This window comes from Palaemon carinicauda, chromosome 44 (assembly GCF_036898095.1).
Source record: "Palaemon carinicauda isolate YSFRI2023 chromosome 44, ASM3689809v2, whole genome shotgun sequence".
In the NCBI taxonomy this organism is placed as follows: Eukaryota; Metazoa; Arthropoda; class Malacostraca; order Decapoda; family Palaemonidae; genus Palaemon; species Palaemon carinicauda.
Window position 1 is genome coordinate 8,866,350 of NC_090768.1, and position 19,053 is coordinate 8,885,402.

Sequence of the window (19,053 nt, forward strand, 5' to 3'; positions counted from 1 at the left end):
ATCTTGAGGTCTCAACTATAATGTTTTGTATTCACTTTAAATCCAAATGAATTATCATATCTTCTTGCAGTTGCTAATCATTAGAATTTCTTTGTTTTAGAAGCTCTTGTACAAATTGATTACCATAAATGAGTGAGTGGGTGTATACACTTAGTTGGGACAGGCGTAAACTTTCTTATTACTTGTCAAATCAATTTTCTTTATGGGAGAAAATAGTTTATATTTGTCTGAAATACGATAATATGAAGCTAATTTTATTTACGATTTGGAAGCTATCGGAGGGTTGCTAAGGATACGGCGCTCTAGAAGGGGCAACGCCCCCCTCCAGTATGTAAGTAAGTTAGGTTAGATAGGGAACCCTTAGGTTACGTAGTGTTATAGTGAATATTTACCCACATTTTAATTACTGACTTGGTCAGTTCCAACATACTACTAAAGCTCCTGAATGGTTTTTGTGTGTGTATGTGCCTTGTATTTCTGTGAATAGATTTCTTTTGTGTAACAAGTGCACAATTAGTGTTTTCCCACAGGGAGAAGGCGTCTGACACAGCTACAGATAAGTCTTCAGCCCTTTGGTTCACATTCTAGCTAATAATTCGATTTACTAGGCCAGACAATTAGTTGAACGTTTGCATTCTGGCCACAACGGGAAAACTTCATGAAATCCATTGGTTCTGTGTAAAATTAAACATTGCGTCGTGCACGTCAATGGATTTCCAGGAATGCGGGACACAGAACAAGAAATCACTATGCGTTCGGAATTTTGAGAATGTTGCGATGATTCTAATGGCGTCCCTCAAGCGATTTAATGAACAGTGGTGAGACGGATGCTGAAACTAATTAATTGTCAATGGACATGTGTGGCTTCCTGAATGTGTAAGAATTCAAATTAAGGAGTTCATCTAAGGACATAAAAATTAGAATCGAGGAAAATTATGTATTATTAACTCTCTTTGGGGAGCTGTTCATTTAAAAGCCAAAGGGAAGGTAAAAAAGAAACAATATTTTTCTCTCTGTTAAAGAGCAGGAAAGGTGGTCTGGAGAGTCAGCGAATGAGCAACAGCACCGTATAAGGTAACTCACGCATAGCCGAGAGAGAGAGAGAGAGAGAGAGAGAGAGAGAGAGAGAGAGAGAGAGAGAGAGAGAGAGAGAGAGAGAGAGAGGCTCTAGGATCAAGAGGTTAAGACAGTCTAACCACAAAGATGTTGCTCTAGATTTACCGGGTGATGAGTATCCAATACCTGAAGATGTTGCGGAATAGATTTGTTTACAAATGTCTAAAGAAATAAATAGTATGGTTAATCGAACTTTGCTGTCGTGTAGACGCAGATATATATATATATATATATATATATATATATATATATATATATATATATATTACTGTCGTGTAGACTCAGATATATATATATATATATATATATATATATATATATATATATATATATATATATATATATATTGCTGTCGTGTAGACTCAGATATATATATATATATATATATATATATATATATATATATATATATATATACAGTATATATATATGTGTATATATATATATATATATATATATATATATATATATATATATATATATATATTATACTTTATATGCTGTATATATCTGTATATGTACCGTCTTTACACATACATTTGCATTCTACCCACACCCAATGTATTACAACATCAGTTCATATAAATAAATGAAAAAGATTTTGTATTTGCATGAACATCTTCACTTTAGTTATCTATATATACTTTTCCACGCATGTTTTGTTGAGATATCTTTGTTATCAAATATTTTGCCCAATCCCTGCTGCTGACTTACATTCCCTATTCTGTGACTCGTTTCTTCTCCTGTCCAACCATATTTTATTACATTTTGTTCCCACTTGCAGTACATGCACAGTAGTAATGAGGTGTTCCATTCCTCCACTATCCATACTTTATTGCTCCAATCTTTTGATTTCCTTATACCGTCTTAAAAGTTATTTATAATCACTTCCAACAATCTTCCTGCATCATTCATGACCCATTTTCCTCACCCACAAAATTTCATGGGTTGCTGTGGCCTGATTGGTAACGTCTCTGCCTGGTGTTTGCCAGACGGGGATTCGAGTCCCGCTCAGACTCGTTAGTGCCTTAGTGTCTGCAACCTTACCATCCTTGTGAGCTAAGTTTGGGGGGTTTGGGGGAGCCTATAGGTCTATCTGCTGAGTCATCAGCAGCCATTACCTGGCCCTCCCTGGTCCTAGCTTCGGTGGAGAGGAGGCTTTGGCGTTAATCATATAATATATGGTTAGTATCTAGGGCATTATCCTGATTGCTAGGGTAATGTCACTGTCCCTTGCCTCTGCCATTCATGAGCGACCTTTAAACCTTTAAACCTTTAAATGTCCATCCTCTGACCATTCACATCACTCAATCCATGATACTGTTGAATGGTCACGGAGATTTGACACACCCTTTTCTCATACCACATTTACATCAAGCAAGTCATTCCTCCGTCATACTTTAGCGCTCACCTAGATTATATCATAATTTTTAACCACTGAACCTAACCTAATAATACATTGTCAAAGCATATATCTTTAACAACCTCCACATAGCATCTCTGTCAGATCTATTATAATTCATCTTTATGTGTCCATGCAAGCTACACTTCGCTAACCTTTATTGTAATTTTTTCTATGTATATTTTTCATAAATATTTAACAAGCCCCATTCATGGCTTAAAAGCCCTGTCTTTTATTACTTTCTTAAGTAGATTATTACCTCTGTTTCCCAAAATAATGATATGACCTTATTTTATTTAATCTTCTTATCAAGTTTACCCTTGTTTGTAGGAAATGTAATTCCTTTCCTCATCCATTTTTTAAGGTATTCCTTCATAGACATGCCTTTCACGCCCAGTCAGTCCCTCATTCTTGCTTTTACTACCTTACTGCACCAATTCCCTTATATCAGCAACTGTCGGGGTCATCTTATTCTAAACTTCTTAATGAACCTTCTTAGATCTTAATCCGTTGCTTCCACAATCATTTTCATCTTCCCGCTCTTAGGCCTTTCTTCCCTTCCTCTCTTTTAACCTCCGCATTCAACAGATCTTCAAGATACTTTATTATGGACCCATGATTTCCTTCTGTTCAGCCGGCATCTCTCCATTTGCATATTTTATTCTGAGATCCTTACTCCACAATCCTCTTTAAAATAACTAATGCTTCCTAAAGTAAACGCTCTCATTTAATCTATTTTCATAACTTGTCATTGTTTCTTATTATACATCTTTTTTATATAGCTGTACGTGATGCAGTATGTTCTGTTATTCAATTGCATCTCATATAATCCCTTTTTTTTTTTACCTCGACTTATGATTTCTTCATTCCAAACCACTTAGTTGTTTTTATTACCTCTTTCCGCTATTCTATAACCACAAAACTGCTGGTTAAATCTATTGTCACTTTCAGGAATTAACTTTGTGTACACTTTCAACTTGATTCTTTAACCCTAGACTATTTACCATCCATTTTCATTTGTCTTTTATTACATTAACATGAACATGTTTATTTGAACATCTCTATTTTGATCTTTTGATTATACCTTATAATGATTTCGCTTCGTCCCATCAGATCCATCAACTTGTTATTTTTTCCCTCTGTTCGAACAAATCCTAACAAACTCAATACCCCCATCTTCTCTTTCCCTTTTAACTTACGAATATTTTTTGGAAACCCCTTAATTCCAGCAACCAAGCGCATTCCGAAGACATTTCCAAGAACAGACCCTACTTTCTATCACCAAGAACATTTGCCTTTTCATATTCTCGAAACACAGTCAAACTCAGATTTATACAGATTAAAACACATTGTTTTATTCAGATTCTTTTTCATTCCAGGACCCCATAAATTCGCTATTAGATTTTTTTTTATTATCAATAGATAAGAGCCATGCAATTCTCAAATAAAAATATTTGTACTATGTTATCAATCTAGGCAACATGTCACTGCAAGCACTGTACCTTCGTTAGGTCTTTGTCTTTCAACTACCTGTTTTTTTACCATTCCTGTAGGTTGTACCCCTCCATCAATATATATATGTATATATATATATATATATATATATATATATATATATATATATATATATATATATATATGTATATATATATACATATATATATGTGTATATATATGTGTGTGTGTCTGTTTGTTTGTTTGTTTGTATATGTGTATAGCATAAATTTATTTATATTGTTTGGGTGCTGATGATTGCATTCAACATAAATTCGAAATGGATATATTGATAATAGTAACTTACAACAAAATTTACGTAATTTATCCGGGTGATAATTGTCTTGTTTTCCTACCAGTCTGTTGAAATTTGTAGATTATTTTCAGAAAGTTCAACTAACCTTATATTTAGGGTGGGTGGTGCAATACGATTCTGTTATTTCTATCACTTCCCAGCCCCCGTCAATGTCGAGAATCCATATTATTATCAAGAATACTTTCACGTGTTTAGTTTGTCTTGGTTTAAAACCATATGCAATCATTTTTGTTTTTATTTCTTTCCATTTCTGGATCCCTGTTCGCCCTGCTTACATGTGAGCTACCATGTGTACCTTTGGCCTACACAATTTTTTCTTCCTTTGTGTTTTTGTCGTTGGATGGGAAGGATAGCAATGCATCCATTATCAACACAATTTCATTGTCAATGCTATTTTATTAAGCAGTTTCCTTAGAGCACGAAGTGCGTTGTCTTTCCAGCTAAAATATCTCTATGGGAATTACTTTTCAACAAACCAAATCATTTGTTAAATGTAAAATTTTGGGGAGTGCAACAGCTTTCAAATTGGTCATACTCTGCGTAATTTAGCAATAAGACGGTTGTCTTGATTATTTTGTATAAAATTGCTATAATGTAAGCTAATTATAGTAAGATTACTAACAGCATGAACATTACAATCAGAGGAAAAGAACTATGATTGTTAAAAGAAGACTTATAACTTTTATAAAATTTAGAGTAAATTGACTCGGGAGGAAAAGTCCAAAGCTTCATTCAACCAGTTTCTTTTTAAATAAACTTCCTGTAGGTAATGCAGTCTTCAGTATTTCATACTATTAGCTAATTTTGTGAAGCCTGTAATTGGAAGAGCCTGAACTTGATTGCCCTTGTCTTAACACAGCCCATAAACTAAAGAAAGAGTTTCTTCTCGCTTTTTTTTTTTTTAATTTTTTTTTTATTTTTATTGTTCAATCACATTTTTATTTTACAATATTTGAGGAAATTTTAAACCATCCAACTTTATTAACATTGTTAAGTTTGAAAGGAATATCAAATGTTCTTTAAAAATCATATATTTTTTTTTCTTATAGAACAATATTTATAGGTTCACTTTAGGTGTTGAATGTTTTATTTCTCGCAGGAACCTCTGACACAGATCAGGTTCAGTTTAAATCTTTTCTATCTTTCTCAATAAGGTTTTTTTATATGTAGGGCCTAGTAATTATTTTCTCCAGGGCAATTTTTCATTTTCTAAAGGTTTTAAAGCTATAAATAAACAGAATTCAGTAAGACTTCATTCATCAATAGATCTGTTTACCTCATATCAAATATATAGTTCTAAAATCCTCTATTTTCCTAGATTCTCAAGTTCATATGACGTTAGGTCGGAATTTTATTAATAATCTATTATTTTTTTTTTTCGTTCGAAGGACCACAATACATTTTATGTCGAATTAAAAGGCCAAACAAACCTGCAGCAACAAGAGCAAAAAGTCTTACTTAACCACAGACCCTATCTTTATCTAATGCAAATTCAAAAGGTCCCAGTTGTCCCGTTTTAGAAGTATTTCATTTGAAATAAGATGAAAAAGGTCGGTTTCCTCGTAGTTCCCAAAAGGGTCAACGCCCTTGATCTCCTTTGTAGACTTTAAGTTTAAGTTTAGTAATGCATTAACAGATAAAAAGGCCAAATCGGAATTAAATGTCTGAACAATTTTCTTATATTGCAACTATTGGTCTGATCCTAAGTGAATAAAACTGTCTTTTATGGAGGTTGATGTGTAATTTGCATTTTTAAAGTTAGATTTTTAAATCTGTTTTCCTTCAGAATGGAATAATGCCGTTTATTGGAGACTAGGCCAATTTCATCTAAATTATCATCGAATGGAATGTAACTTTTTCTGGCTGTGATCCTCGTTAAATGCCTCAGAAAAGAAAAGATGGTGATAAACATGATGTAACAAAACATATTTAATCTATGATAGAGAAAGAATAATCCCTCTTTTATTGTATATCCGTTCCTATTTACATTATAAAGAAATTCCTTTGTTTGGGAGCAGTGGTGTAGTTATCTTTATGCGAATATATCTTATACACTTTTCGGGAAAAGACATAGCGACTACGAGCATAATCTCAAAACCCCTTATTTTAGACAAAGATGAAAACGGGTTTCTTGGAAGGGCCTCATATCCTTTGGAAAAAACATTTCGTTCTGACTCGTTATTTTGCATATTTATTTATTCTTAACACCCATTATTTAAGTTTCTGCAATCTTTTTGGACCATTAAACGATGTTCCGAGACCAAAAAAAAAAAAAAAATGAGTACATTCTCAGCCAAGGTTTTGTCGAGAGATAGAATTTCGTGTTGCTTTTGAGGAGTACGACTGGTGGGAGATCGACCTATCGATTAGGGATCCATAAATGTAAATCCGAGACACATTAAGCTATTTGTAGCCCGAGAGCCTTGCCCAAACATAAAGCTAAAATCTGAACTGCTGCTCTTGGGGTTGTGATATTGTGTCGGGTTTTATCGCGTGTTGGGTGGGTGGGCGTGGCTTGAAATATTCCCTACACCCTAGCATCCCCCCATCCACCTCTCAAAGGATGGGAGGTCTGTCTTAGGTCCTTCTCTCCTGTCTGGGAGTACAGTTGGGGGGGGGGGGGACTCCTGGTGGCTGAGTTGGTGCTGCTGTTTCTTCTTCTTCCTTCCAAACCCGCCCTCTCAGAGTCTCTCTGTCAGTGTTTACTTGGCTTGAGTTGTGAGCAGGTGTAGTGGCGGACTAGTTCGAGTCCTTAAGAACTCTGCCATTTTTTGTGTGAGCTTCTCAGAGTGATTTTGTTTTACGTAGTGTGGCAGTTGTACAGTTGTGTTATACGGGAAGTGGACTAAAATTTAAAGTGTGGATATAACGTAATCTTCTTAGCATCGTTTGATCGTGGTAAGTTTTGAAAGTTTTAAATTAGTCGTCCCGATAAATTACTGATTGATTGCGTTCAAAGTAGTACAAACAATATTTGATGGTTTTGATTTTATATCAAATGCACATAAATCTGGACAAATTATGTTTGTTTCCTAATAGCCATAAGTTGAAATCAGGTTCGTTTTGCCGGATGCGGCTGAAATATCCTTTTTCATTTTCAAGAACTGGGCATCCGATGGGAATGAGTTATGGTGTGAGGTTGTATTTAACCATATATACTAATATCATGATTAATTTGACTAAGATGCTAATACATCTCAAGGATTGTCCTTTTTATTAAGGACAAAATGTCTAGCCAAAGAGGAAAATACAGTCGCAAATCGTGATCGCTTTAAGATGCAGTAAACTGTTGAATAATTTTAAAGTACAGTTTCTTGAATAGCTTCCATTCAATCACAAAAATTCAAACCGATCTACAGTCATTCTGATTTACATAAATACTTTTCACTAACAATTGATATATTAAAACTGCATCAGAGTTGTGATAGGAATTGTGTTTTCATTTTTATAATTTCAAGTAGCCTACGTTGTGCTCTAATTAATGATTAAGATGAACACATCTGCAAGTCAGAATTTTCTTCCTTTTTACTTCTAGGAAAGTTCTGAAGTTTATCTCTGTATTGTGTATGATAATGTAATCTTTTCTTCTCTTCTCTTATGCTAAATGAGATTTGATAGCATCTCTCTCTCTCTCTCTCTCTCTCTCTCTCTCTCTCTCTCTCTCTCTCTCTCTCTCTCTCTCATAAACTTGAGTTATAGGTACTTCAGAAAAGAGCTGTGTTTTGCTTTTGCTCAAGATAAAACGCGCGTTGCTCTCTTGGGTCTCCCAGCAAAGCCGTCTTTAATTGAGGGCAGCAAAACACAGGGTCGAATCCATCTGAATGAATCGTAAATACGTTGGAGTCTAGATGAGCTCTAGATACTAATTCTCTGTAGACCATAAATCTATCTATCTCTTGCTCGCTTAAGTGCTTTCTTGGAGTTGCGATGAACAGAAATGGTCATGAGATTCTAGATGAGAGAGAGAGAGAGAGAGAGAGAGAGAGAGAGAGAGAGAGAGAGAGAGAGAGAGAGAGTGGGGGGATGTTTTGATTCTAGTTCTTGGACAAAGATGTAGGTAAAATCAGACAATCGCTTGATTGGGTTTCGGCGAGAGAGGGATTGGGGAGAGAAATATGTTGATTCCAGATAGCAAAGAAACATTTAAGGAGAATGAGAAAATTGCAGTATTCCAATTTAGAGAGAGAGAGAGAGAGAGAGAGAGAGAGAGAGAGAGAGAGAGAGAGAGAGAGAGAGAGAGGGAGGGGGGGGGGGTGGGGGCGGTGTTAGCTTGGAGAGATAAGTCTTGCAGACTGCCCCCTCTCGGTACTAATTGCAACCGATCTCAAGATCTCTCAATGATCGATGAGTCTCTGCTTAGAATTCTGCTAAATCTTAGAATGATCGTCCCTGGAGGACATCAGTAAGACCCCAGACCTACATAAAGCCTTGGTAAGAATTAAGTAAGACCCAAGACCTACATAAAGTCTTTGTAAGATCTAAGTAAGGTCCAAGACCTACATAAAGCCTTGGTAAGATCTAAGTAAGACCCCAGACCTACATAAACCTTTGCAAGAATTAAGACCCAAGACCTACATAAAGCCTTTGTAAGATCTGAGTAAGACCCAAGACCTACATAAAACATTTGTAAGATCTAAGTAAGACCCCAGACCTACATAAACGTTTGCAAGAACTAAGTAAGACTCAAAACCTACATAAAACCTTTGTAAGATCTAGCTCTCAGTAGTTTAGTATCCAGTGTTAAGTGTAAAGCGAAGTTCAACCAAGAAAATAATTCATTCATTTTGGCCTAATTGATCTTAGAAGAAAGGTCGGGGATTAGCTAATCTGGAATCTGACCCCCTGGGGCTGTAGCATCGGCATTTCCTTCAGAATAAGGCAAGAACCACTTTCGGTGAGTCCTGGATTAAGGAAACCCATTACTGGAACACGTACACGCCCACAAACAAATTTCGCCTGTGTATTTTTGAAGATTTCTCGTCACTACTTTCATTTTCTTTGTACTGTTGACTCGAAATATATTCTATCACCATGAAAACCTTAGATTTCAGCGCTTGAGGACCTCAGTTGTTTGAGGAGGTTTATGTTTGATTTCAAAGTGGATTAAAGTTTTATACTGTGTGTAAAACCTTTTTTTTTTTTTTTTTTCAGAATGCGTTGAAAAATATTAAAATAAGTAACTTGTATTGTCATATTAAATAAAGATCAAATTCACAACAATTGGGGATTGTGCATTTAAATTCGGTACTGTATAATAGATAATTGTGCATCTACCCTAAAGCTTTTTATGAGAGAGAGAGAGAGAGAGAGAGAGAGAGAGAGAGAGAGAGAGAGAGAGAGAGAGAGAGAGAGAGAGAGAGAGAGAATAACTGCATTAGATGTGTTCGTGCCTCATTTTTTTTTCTAGTATTCAGACCAGGGAGATAACAGGGTATGTCTTATGAAAGCTTCAGGTACCTGGAGTGTTTTGGGGATACAATGGTGCCCGGAGCAACATTATCTGGTAGCGTACCCTTTGTTAAGTTCTCCTCTCAGTCCAGTAATTATACTTTGTACGTGTGTGTGGTGGTTTGATTTCATGGAAAGGTAAAGCCTCCCACGAAGGTGTTGGGTGTTTATGACAACTTTTCATTATCACTGAAATTGGCACTTTGAAGGGGAAAATATTTCTAATCTCTGATGAAAATGAAATAATTTGAATAATTTCTGCCCAAATTCCCAAGCTCGTTTTATGTTGTATGAAACAAATCCGACAAAAATTGCTCAGCATACAAGACCAGATCTAGACTTCTTGAGAGTCACCTTGCATCTTGCTGCGCTTGCATGAATGAACCGCTATTCACAGGAATGCATGTTGCTCGGTGCATAGGGCAGGATAGGTTTGGCCAATGTCTGGAATTTCGAGCTACGAGCTCTGCGTCCTGCTCCCGCAGGTCTTGTTTCAGCGGCATTCTTGCAGGTCTTCATTCTCCTTTTGTATGAACTGTTTGCCCTGTTTTATATCATCTTGGTATTCGGGGGAAGATGATATTTTCTTAGGTTTTTCTCGCTGATTTCCATCTGGTCATTATGGAAAGGGTGTATTAAACAACTAGTGCTCGCGACCCGTCAAAATGAGGGTTTAATTTTTTAAATAGATATGCACACAGGCACCTCCTGTCACCATAGTATGACTACTCATTCTCCCCCAGGCCTACTCGAGGGACGGGGAGACCAAAAAGTTATATGTCTGGCAATGCCACTCGGCTTAGCCGGAAAGAATTATATATATATATATATATATATATATATATATATATATATATATATTATATATGTTATATTTATATATATTATATATATTATATATATTATATATATATATATATATATATATATATGTTATATATGTATATATTATATTATATATATATATATATATATATATATATATATATATATATATATATATATATATATGTTATATATGTATATATTATATTATATATATATATATATTATATATATATATATATATATATATATATATATATTCTTCCTTGCTTCCCTAAGCGATACCAGTCTTTTCGATATCAAAGTATATTTCAATTTAGATTGGGAGTGGATGCAAATTCAAAACATTCGTTTAAATTTTCGTGTATTCATCATGGGCGTCAAATTTAATTATACACATTATACAATGATGCAATTCACATACCAGACTCTCAGTTATATCAAGCAGTGTAGGTTTGTAAAAAAATAGCTACATCAATTTGCCCAGTAACATCAAAGACTTTCGCCAGCTATTCAGTTTGTTTTTTCTATAACTCGTGCTTGTTCACCGACAATCTTTCTCCTTGGCAAATTACCGATTCTTTTCTTTTTTTTAATAACATCAATCGTTTTTTTAAGAAAAGCAGAATTTTAGTGCACGAGAGAGCATTGGAATTCGATTAGCACCTTTTTTTAGTAAAGGCTAAATTAACTTGCAACCTTTTATTTACTATAGGCCCAATTAACTTGTCATTTATTAAGTGTAAACTATGGATACACATTAATCTAAATACGGATAGATAAGGAGAAGCCTCTACGAACATGTCTCTTTAAACACATTTATGTAATCACAGGTCTTAGAGACAGGAGTCTAAACGCACTAATGTCTCCTAGAAGGCTTCTTAAACACGACGGTCTATACGCCGACTGCACTAATCACGAGCGTCTACAAACAGGTTCAGCCAATGTTTTAGACAAGCGTCTCTAAACACAGATAAGTAATCGCATGTGATTCTTGTCATTAATAATGACTAGTAACCAACAAGAGCAATTGAATCCCTTTTTTTTCGATTCTGCGATTGTTCTCAAGCCCATAAATTCTAATTAAAGACCAGATGCCGAGCAACTCATCGAAGGCTATAACTCACAGAAACCGCAAAACAGATGTTACGATTAATTGTGGCTAGAAAAAAAAAGTAGATTAACTAGGCATCCAGTGAAACAGGTTCATGCTGGAATTCGGTTTTTCTCACTCAAGCGGATTTTCTTCTGGTAAAATAAAATCAAAATAACATATTTAGCTCGTGCTAGACCCGTACATTATGTGACCTGGTGGAATTAGCCTCAAATTCGAATAATGTCTGAAGTTCACATATTGAAATTCACTTTATTGCTAATTAACATTCATTAATTAACAGCTTTAATATTTTAAAGATTGATTCTTAAGATTGAGTAAATATCTGCTTTAAGTGTATCAAAAGACTTAAAAGCTCCTCATCACTCCGACTGAACCCAAAAAATTAAATCTTTATGATGTTACTTTGAAGGTAACCACAAGATCCTTATGATGAATTAGATATATCTTATGATATTGTGAGTTGCGTCCAAATTGTAAAGTCATCTATTATGTAAGTTTATTGCCCAATTACTAAGTATTCTTCCCTAATCTAATGAAAGAAAATAACACTCGGACTCAGGACATAAAACTGGAAGTACATTCTGGAATGCGAATTAGAGACAATAGAGCATATTACTATTGTGGTGAGTGGAATTATAAACTTGATCGATAACTTTGAGATAAAGACAGTGCAGGACAATGACTGTAGAAGGCTAAGAATTACCGTGATTATTATCTGCAGGTTTCAAGCCGACTTCGTCTGCTGGGAAATTTCTTTTGGCTGTGGTCTAAGGAAATTCCGGAAGCAGCAGGGGACGTATATATGAGGTAAGGGAGGGGTAGTTCGTTACCTTTGGGTTGTAAATTGTGATCGTCGGCGTCTTTAATTATCACATCCTTAGGGAAGATTGAGTCTAGGAAAAATACTTGGTTAAATTTAACTTTCTGCTTTGGATATTATTTTATAAAGTTCCAAACGTAATTTCTTTTTATGGTTCCATTGATCTAAATTAGTAGAGGATTAGTAATTTAATGCATTCATTTCGTAAGTAAAATGCTGTGCATATGAAAAAGGTAAGTATCAGTGACGAGGAAAACTGAAAAGTTCATTGACTGACGGACACCGCTTCGCCAGGGGTGGTTCTACCGACGTTCCAAGTGTGAATGCCATCATTAAAATCCTTGATACGGCGTTTGATGGTCCTGATGGCCAGGTATGAAGGAATGGTTTGCGCGCGCTCACGCACGCACTTCAGTGTCTGCATGTGTGTAAAAGATCTTGCCTGTGTACACACTAGCTGTATACTCAGTCCCTGTGGACAAGTTTCCCAAAGGATTTTTTTCATAAGAATTGTTTTCGGATTTTCTTTAGACTAGTTAGACTTCTATTTTGTTAGCGTTTTGGTTTGCCAGTTTCAGACACCAAAGATTGAACCCTATGTAAAGATATATTAAGTATTTCCTCTTGGTTGTTTTCTGGCGGCGGGAGGTATTTTATCTATCTTGGCTGCTCCTTTGAGAATAACCATGACATAAACAGTCCTAACATACAGTAATATTTCAAATATATTATAAACCAGGACTTTTAAGGCCCCAAGAATATAGAGTATGGAAGTTTTATGTTTGTGGTGCGTAGTATTTTTTATAAGGAATAAAGGCGAGTTCATTCATCTAACCTCCTGTAGGTATGCACTTGTATAAGCATGAATGTCCAAATGACTTACAATGGATTTAAAAAAAAAAATCGCAATATGAACATATGGGGGGGGGGGGGTTTAAATTGCTCTTGGAACTTGATATTCAGGGTATGAAAGCGATAAGTCTAAATTAAAAAGGCAGATAACATTTTGAAAGTTGAGACTACTAATAGTAGTATCTTTCAGTTTGTAACTGCAAGAAATACTTGTCGACATAATTTCCAGGGTTTTGGACTAGTAAATGATTTTGTAGTAAGATTTTTAGTCTGAAAAGAAGAGGTATAATTTCAAATTGCTGAATATGCTTGCTGATGAGCGATACGGAATAAAATTGTGATGCTATAAAGTCAGAAGTTATAAGTTTGTTCAAGTTCTTTAAATGAATTTATTTATTCCAATGCCCGTTTCTTTAAAGTTTCAATTTTTCTTTATACAGGTAAACGTGAAGTTGCTTCGCTTTTAACCAGAAAATGTCACAGATATCTTTTTTCCCACATTGTCTCGAATCAGTGAAATTATTGTTGAATCTCGTTCATTACCATTTTATGCGACCTCTGAACTCTAGCTCTCATTAGCGTCTTGAATTTCATCTGGTTATATGACTTGTCTAGTTCGAAAGAATATGATTCGAATATCCTGAGGGGTGAACTCTTTGAACTTTGTTGTGGAAGACTGTAAACCCTGAACTATTTTTGCGTCCATCTTACTATTCACGGAGAATGGGAACGGATGAAAAACTGTTTCAGTTTTACGATAGAATTATTACTTTTCATTTGTTCTTTTAGGAATTTACAGTCAACGCAATTTTACTTGATTTGAATCGGTGGGTTTTTTAGCATGGTGCTTTAATGTAAACGCAAGTCATGGTGTTTTTTTTTTTTTTTTTTTTTTTTTTTTTTTTTTTTTTTTGCCTGTACATAAAGGGTCCTCAATGCTTAATTCTGAAAAAATCTTCTGTTTTAATAAGTTTACATCATTCCAGTGTAATGGTTAATTCTTCACCTTAGAGATTTTGACCCACTTTAAGGTTAAGGTAAAATAAAACTGACTACTGGCCCTTCAATCCTGCCCACTCATTAGCTAGCGGTGTTAGGAATTGAAGACCGGCAGAGCAGGTTGCTGCAGTTGATGCTTATATCGACATCTGTCTTCTCGTCTGTCACTGTGCATCTGGTGCCATTGAAACTTACCTCGTATTTATTGTATTTTGATGCTCCCTATGGTGTGTTCATGTCAAGGACGAAGGATAGTTGTTGTGGAATTTTTAGAATATAAATTATTTTCTATAGCAAGAAAAATATTCGGATGAATTTGGAATTGTAGAACTATGTTGCTACCAGGACCCACACCTGGTTGCTACAAACCAAAGAACATAAGAATGAAACGTCACCAATGTTTCAATGGAAATATTGCTGGAAAATAAAAATAATAACCACAACAAAAGCAACCACATTAATTTTGATAATTATACTGATTAAGTCTGTTAGTCTTTGTCCTTTGAAGGGTAGGTACATAAAGCACACATCTCGTGTGTGTACATACCCATGTGTATGACTGTCGAAGTGGCCAGAGAGAATTGTTGCACCGTAACTGGAATGTCCAATTTCCAGAATCCTCTCCCACTACTGGAAGAGAGAGAGGGGATGATGGGTGGGTTGCCGTCTATTGGATCAGCTAACTTTGGCGACATTCCTGGGCGAATTAGTGGCCACAGGACCCAAGACTGATACTTAACACCCACGGTGGACGTCATCTATGTCCCGTTTCAGGTAATAAACCCATCTCTCTCTTTCTCTCTCTCTCTCTCTCTCTCTCTCTCTCTCTCTCTCTCTCTCTCTCTCTCTCTCTCTCTCTGGGTATTTGTACCCTACAATGATTGGTGTTTATCTTAACATTTCCCTTTGGAGACCCTTACTAATGTATTATATTGCAATTTTGTGATTTATTTATTTGGTTAATTAACCCGTTTGATCATTTAGTTAAAGTTTGACTGTATTTTTTTTTTCTGTTTCCGTTAATACTTGTAGCTTTTTATCGTAGCACTTAATCATTACTTCGAATTTTAATACACTTGTCTTAAATATTAGGTTTTCTTTCTGTCTCGGTATGGATAGTTTATGGCGTCAGCCCCTTCATGAGATTGTAGACCTCTTTGTTGAATCCCTTGCATAAGACGTTATTGGAATAATGTCAGTTAAAATAATTATTCTTTATTGGAGAATAAACTAAAATGATGAGGATTGTACAAGATAGAAACATTTTATTTTTTCCCTAAAGGTTTCATAATTAAAATTTTTATTTTATCAGTTCTCCAAAAGTAGTGCAAAACTTGATCTAACCTTAACTTATTTAGTGAATGCATCTTTCCTTAGTTGGTTTATTGCCTTTCCAACGGCTGCTTAGAAATGTACCATTATTTTAAGGTTGCGTAACAGCGATGACCTTCACAACCTGACATGAGCTAGCTATAGATCAAGTTGCAGAGTACCCGTGTGGTTTTCAGCCATGATAGGCATATTGTTGGCTATGTAGTAGAGTCATGTTGCGGATTCCGTGTTAATCAATAGGCCATTTAGCTATAATGTTTCACCGGTTTAGCCTCAGTTTTCAGTCTGTAAGTAGGTATTGAATAGAAAGTAAAAGTATCAGCTATATCTGAATTGGAGACCATAAGGCTTAGAGGTACCATTCAAGAATTCACTTGTTTATCAATAGGTACGCTGTGCACTGCAGGCATTACTTGAAAACCTTTGCAGAGCCACCATGGCTCCTAGCTGCCACCACTTTTTAGCTTTCTACTTCACCTCTATTCTGCTTCCTTTATTCCATCTTCCTGCTAAATCTCTTTTGACTATCAATTCCCACTTCAACTGCAAGGTAACTTTTCACTTAGGTGTAGAATGACCTCCCTGCCACACGAGCACTCGTCTATTTGATTCAAGTTCCATAAATCACATAAGATGGAATCAAGAGTTCAGTTCTCTTATCCAGTATAGATTTCCTTCAGGGACGACCAATTCCAAATTCCATTCTTGATTTCAGTTCGGAAAACCTCGAAAGATATAAGGATCTCAAATTGCTGATTCCAAAGGATACATTTCCAACTGTGATTGCACACACACACACACACACACACACTCTCTCTCTCTCTCTCTCTCTCTCTCTCTCTCTCTCTCTCTCTCTCTCTCTCAGATAATTGGGATAATTATCCATTGGTTGTTGTGCTACATTTTAACTTTTTTTTTTTAATATATATATATATATATATATAAATAATACTACTTTAAACCCTTACAACTTACACTTGAATTACGATTTATATTACCATTGATATTACCCATGTTTTTGTGCATGCATGCGTAAGCTTCTTTTTGTTATACTCGCATGTGCCAGCAGAATGGGAATACATTTATGAATGATTCTATTGTCGTTTATAGTTTATATAAATATAAAAGAGAAGTTTTGGTGAAGTAGACGCAAGCGTATACTAAGCATGAAAATATTTAACACATTTAATTCAGTAAAATTATTTCCAATAAATTTTTCCCCACTAGCGATAAGATTTAATGTCTCATCATTAGGAGAAAGATGAACTAGAGACAAAATTGAATGTCTCCTCACACTTAGGATAAGATTAAATGTGGCTCCTCAATATTCAAAAGACTCATTATACTGTATATATATATATATATATATATATATATATATATATATGTGTGTGTGTGTGTGTGTGTCTGTGTGTGTGTTTGTACGGACCTATATTTAATCTTTGTATACAATCGCATGGTTCTGCTTTTTTCATGTTTCGAAGAATATATATATATATAATATATATATATATATATATATATATATATATCTATATATATATACAGTATATATATATATATATATATATATATATATATATATATATATAAATTATATATATATCGATAATTTGAATATTTCAGATTTACTCACAAATCTATTTTTACTTAATTCTTTTATATATATATATATATATATACACATATATATATATATATATATATATATATATATATATATATATATATATATATATATATATATATATCGATAAGTTGAATATTTCAGATTTACTCACAAATCTATTTTCAATTAATTCTTTTAACTTTTCTCCACATTTCCACGTAATTTTTCATGGTGCAAGGTGACCGTGGAGCTCAGGGAGGAGAATTGCTTGAGGTGTGTTTATCAGGGATCCTTTTCCGGCGTGCCTCTAACCCTAGCGGTGATGATGATGAATGCCTCAAATGATGAGTTTTGCGTTGGCTACGATGAATGCATAACGAGGGGATCATAAAACGGCATTTTCTTCAAAACATAATAGCTTTTAGGTTTATTCTTTTATCATATATATATATATATATATATATATATATATATATATATATATATATATATATATATATATATATATATATATGTATATATGTATATATGTGTGTGTGTGTATATATACATATATATATATATATATATATATATATATATATATATATATATATATATATTTCTTTTTGCTTTTTGTGTTTATTGTTTTAGTACAAATTCTAATTATTCTTTTACACATTTATAGTATTTTTTTTTTCGTTATAGATTTTTAAATTATTTTTCGGTTCAGCATATTCTAAAGACTTATTTTACGTAAATGCTTTTGCTTCATGAAATTTTCTCGTCATTTTTATACAAATCTGACATTCTCTCTCTCTCTCTCTCTCTCTCTCTCTCTCTCTCTCTCTCTCTCTCTCTCTCTCTCTCTCTCTCTCTCTCTCTCAGTTCCCGCGTATTCCAATACGTTCTCATTCTCCTTCCTCTTCATTCCTGACTTTTTATCATCCATCTTCCTATAGTTCCAGCTTTCCTTTCTCCTTCATCTCCGTTAACATTCATGAGATTCAGCTGCATAATTAAAACCATGAAACAGGTTCACAGAACAATAAGTTTGGAAGGAAAGGTGCTTGCGTAGATCCTCCTGGCAAGCACGTGTAATTTTAACACCCAGGAGATTCCAGTGACCGTTCATGCTTGGAAAATTTCACGATAAACTCTGCAAATTGCAGAAACATGCAAATTTCATTGGTCGTTTGATGCTGATGTCTATATGCAGTCAAGTGGCGTTGAAAGTGTTGATTTTTTCATCTCTTTGTCTTTACAGTAAAAAAGATCGCATTTTGTTTTTATTTCAAGGATATTTCTTCGATCATAAATTTGTTTCACATTTTGTTTTTATTATTTTGTAGGAATTTCTGTTTTTTTCGATTACGTTTTACTTCTTCTTGAGTAATAATGGCAACCTGAAGGCTTTGATATGAAATAAAGCTTTAGAATGATTTTATTCGTGAAACTTGTCTTAAAAAAAAAAAAAGTTAAAGTTGCGGGTTTTAGGTCTCCCCTGAGATGATCTTCATCATCTCCTTAATATGTTACCTGATTAAGAGGCCAAGGAATCTCTTTATAAATAACCATGGACTCGTATAAAAAAGTATTGGCATACTAAGCATATCGCTTAATCTTTTATGATCTCAACAAACCACTTCGCCCACCTCTTTTCTTCACTTCTACAAACCACTTCATCCACTAATTTATGCACATCCCCTGATGAAGTGGTTTGTGGACGTGCATGAAATGAAAG

At 34.5% G+C, this 19,053-nt stretch overlaps 1 protein-coding gene across 3 annotated transcripts in view; it reads left to right on the forward strand.

The window, feature by feature from the left end:
- Nucleotides 1-19,053, forward strand: part of LOC137634570 (uncharacterized) — a 183,448-nt gene that overhangs the window by 19,934 nt on the left and 144,461 nt on the right. For 2 of the 3 annotated variants that reach the window (XM_068367031.1, XM_068367033.1), the window contains exon 1: nt 7,050-7,226. The exons of the other annotated variant lie outside the window; for it this stretch is intronic. The gene's annotated coding sequence lies outside the window, so the exon portion shown is untranslated. Of the gene's footprint in view, nt 1-7,049; nt 7,227-19,053 lie in introns of those variants that run through there. 3 annotated transcript variants of the gene reach the window in all.